The sequence below is a fragment of the Acomys russatus genome, chromosome 8 (assembly GCF_903995435.1).
Source record: "Acomys russatus chromosome 8, mAcoRus1.1, whole genome shotgun sequence".
In the NCBI taxonomy this organism is placed as follows: domain Eukaryota; kingdom Metazoa; phylum Chordata; class Mammalia; order Rodentia; family Muridae; genus Acomys; species Acomys russatus.
This window is the reverse complement of record NC_067144.1, coordinates 4,579,838-4,584,058: the sequence shown is the minus strand read 5'-3', so window position 1 is coordinate 4,584,058 and position 4,221 is coordinate 4,579,838. Positions and strand designations below refer to the sequence as shown.

At 35.7% G+C, this 4,221-nt stretch overlaps 1 pseudogene; it reads left to right on the top strand.

The window, feature by feature from the left end:
• Positions 1 to 386: 386 nt before the first annotated feature.
• On the top strand, positions 387 to 3,622 carry LOC127193224 (60S ribosomal protein L9-like; annotated as a pseudogene).
• The last annotated feature ends 599 nt before the right edge of the window (positions 3,623 to 4,221 follow it).

Below are 4,221 nucleotides of genomic sequence, written 5' to 3'. Positions count from 1 at the left end.
GTGTTGGAAACTAAACTCACATTCTAAGCTAGAGTTGGTACTCACTCTTACTGGATGAGCCATTTCCAAGGCCCAAGACACTTCACATGTAGAATTATACACATCCAACAGGATGTCTGGTATACATGATTATAAAACACGTGACTGTCTTCATTTCTAAAGCTCTTCAGTGAGTGAGATTTGGATATATTCCTTTAAAGTTGTTTCTTCTCATTGGTATTTGGTATCCAAACTGTCAACACACAGACATGTGGGCTTTCTTGTGCTAATTTGGGACTTTAAATGGAGTTGCCAGGCTACAAGACAAACACAGTGTCTAATATCTTAAGTAAGTAAGTAAGAAGAACAAATCCTAGGCATAGGGGTTTCAGAGACTGGATGGAGAAATGGCTCAGAGGTAACAGAGCACTGCCTGAGCTTCCAAAGATCCTGACTTCAATTCTCAGCAACCACATGATGGCTCATAACCATCCATAATGAGTTCTGGTGCCTTCCTCTGGCCTACATGTGTTACATGGAGGCAGAGCATTGTATACATAATAAATAAAAGAAATCTTTTTAAAAATAAAAAAGAAGGATTGGTTAAAGATATTTTTTTAAAAGATTGCTAGGATACTGTGTCAATCTATCTACCTGGCCCTGATACTTTTTATTTATATTTATTTATTTTCAGGTTAGAAGGCTTTCATTTTATTACTCATCCAACTCTCTTACTTGTTATACATCTCTTTAAATTTGTTATTTCTTTCTCTATTCATCTTATATTTCCCAGCTTTAATGTAGCATAAGGTTTTAAATTATTTCCTAATGATTTTCTAAGTTATTTTGGTGACATTCCCAAATTAGTATATGGTTTTGTTATTTCAAAGTCTATGTTCATTTCTTTGTTTTTTCAATCAGTGTTGTTTAATCAGAGAACCACTTCTAAGATTAATTGATTCTTTGTAATGATTTATTATATTTCTGTTGGACATTTATTCTTTCTAAAAGTTGATGTCTCTGTTTTTGTTTGTTGTTGTTCTTCTTCTTCTTCTTCTTTTCCAAGTTTATGATTTTCATAATTAAGCCACTTTTTGTGTTTGTTTTTTATTTTTCAATGTAGGGACTTAGTCCTATGAATTGTCCTTAAAAGGCACTCAGAGGAAGGACAACAAGTAGCCAAGAAGAGACTTGATACCCTATGAGAATATATAGGGGGAGGTAATCCCCCTCAGGAACAGTCATAGGGGAGGGGAATAATGGGAAAATGGGGGGGGGAGGAATGGGATGGGATAAACATTGAGATGTAACAAGAATAAATTAATAATAAAAAAAATAAAAAATAAAAAAAAACATATGCAAGGAAAATAACATAAATAAAATGAGTGACAAATTAAAAAAAAAAAGATCAATTTCAATGTGTTCTGGATGTTTTGTTATGCTGTGTTTTTATTTTATTTTAATTTGAAGAAATTTTAATTTTCTTTTTTATTTCAGTTTTGACCCATTCATCATAGTGATGCATTATTTAGAGATGTGTTTTAGCTTTTAATATATCATAGCCAAAAGGAGACAAGTAAGTGATTTCAATCTTTTTAGTATTGCAAAGTTTTCTGTGTATTCCAGAAAGTAATGTATTTTAGAAAAGTTTCTGTATGCTACAGAGTAGAATGTGTATCATTTGGTGTTTGTGATAATGTTCTGTAGATTCTGCTAATTCCACCTGATGTATGATATCTTTTAATTCCAATGATCCTCTTTTTTCTTTTGTTCAGAAGGGCTGTCTATTTGGAAAAGTAGGTTATTGGAATTAGCTACTATTGGTTATCTGTTTCTTTAAGTCAATCATTATATTATTTTCTTCATGAAATTAGGCTCCATAGGGATTGTTGCATATAATTTTATGATGGTGATGTCTTTTCGGTTATCTGCCCCCTTTATTAGAATGAAGTGTGATCCTTCATCCCTTCTGATTAGTTTTAGTTTTATTTCTATTTATTCATTAAGAGTATAAGAATGCCTGTTTTATTGCTAATCTCATTCGATTATAAAGATTATTTTCCTATCTTTTACTCTGAATCAGTGTCTATCTTTGCAATTAAGAAGTATTTCTTGCATATGGCAGGCATGTGGATTTTATTTACTGATCCATTCAGTCTGTGTCTTTTGATTGGAAAATTGAGACTACTGAGACTTAAAGTTACTAGTAAATGTGCATGTTAACTATACTCATTGTCTTCTCTATTTTTGATGCTTTGATGCTGTGTATGTTCTTAGTGATATTTGTTTTACATTTTTCAAAAGTATTTTTATTAATTATCTTTTATTGAAAATAAAATGGTTTTGTACAATATATTCCAATCATTGTTTCGCATCCCTCATTTCTTCCAGTTCCCTCATCTCTTCCAAAAATCCTTATCACCTCTCTACCTATCATATGTCATGCCCCATTTCTCTCTATTTAGAAAACAAACAAGAAAAAGCTTGAATGAAACAAAAATTAAAGAAAATATCAAACCATGGAGAAAACTACATACACACACAAAAATAAGATACAAAAATTTCAAGAATAATGTAAGCAAAACCAGTAAGATTAAAAGTAATGAATTCAAGCCAGGTGGTCTCGCATGCCATTAATCCCAGCACTTGGCAGGCAGAGGCAGGCGGATCGCTGCGAGTTCAAGGCCAGCCTGGTCTACAAAGGGAATCTAGGACATCCAAGGATACACAGAGAAACCCTGTCTCAAAAAGGATCCATCCTGACTTGGAGACACTAGTGACACAGACTCAATTCCCCAGGTGTTCTTGTCCCATGTGTCCTTCAGCAGGACAAGTTTCTCTGGGATTTGGTGACACCATCTGGTAGTTGCCTTCTAGGTTCCCATGCCTACTCCAGTCACATCCCTGCTGCCTGGGCATACTGAGCTCAGCCACTTAACACCTTTCTGGGGCTCAAGCACCCTAGACACCCTTTGTCACAGACCCATTTCTGTCTTTCTCTCCGGATTTCCTATCTACTAGTTTCATTTGCAGCAAAAATCTGCCTGATATCTGGCTGAGAGCATTCCCTTCTTATCCGGCTTTTTGTATTTCAGAATAAAGACCATTCTCGTCATTTAGACGGTGGACTTCTGAGAAAATGTTGACATCACTTTGAAGGGGTTCATAGTCTTTATGAATGACCCCAGGCTAACTCTGCAGAGAAACTTCAATCACATCAATGTACAGCTGAGTCTTCTTGGAAAGGAACTGCTCACTGTTAGAACCATTTGCATTCATGTTCAGAGCACAAACAAAATTTCGTGCAAACAAGCATTGGGGTCCTTTTATAAGAAGAGGTCTTTGTATGCTCCCTTGCCATCAACGTCATTATTCCAGAGAATAGGTCTTTGGTTGAAATCTAATATTTCTTGGTTTAAAAATACATCTGCTGCATTCAGATGAGAACAGGTGTTGCTTGCTCTATCTCTCAATCCAGGAAGGAAGAATTTTTACTTTAAGTAATTGATATTGAGCTTGTTCAAAATTCATTGAATCTGATTTAGCATCCATAACAGTAAAAAACAGGGATATCAAAAATTTGGGGGATGGTATCTATGTGTCTAAAAAGGAAACCTCCATGAGGCTGTTGATAAGGCCTTAGGTATGTAGCTCCAGAAAAAACACCTTAATCATAAATATGATTTGTGTATTTTGGGGAACAATAATAGACAAACACACACACACACACACACACACACACACACACACACACACACACACAAAGCATTATGTGAAAAAAACGCCCAAAATACTACTGAGGTTTTTTTTGTGTTGATTACCTATTGCTGAGTATCTGGCCTGTCCTTAGATTATAATTTATGTACACAGTAATATGTCATTGAACAAAACATGTTTGTTTGTGTGTGTGTGCATGTGTGTGTGTGTCTGTGTGTGTGTGTGTGTGTGAGAGAGAGAGAGAGAGAGAGACAGACAGACAGACAGACAGACAGACAGACAGAGACAGAGACAGAGACATAAATAGAAAGTTGGAAGTATCTGAATTGAGGATGAAGTCTCCTATCCAGTACTTCTCTCTGCACTGGAACCTCATCTGTCTTGAGTCTTTGCAGAATCTGGGTGTGGTGTTACAATCACTGGGAAGCCATATGCACATCGGTCCTTTTTTGTGTGGAAGTCACTTTTTCCTTAGTGTCTCTCAGACACTTCCCGTCTCCTAGCCACAGGTCTTTGGTTTGCTAG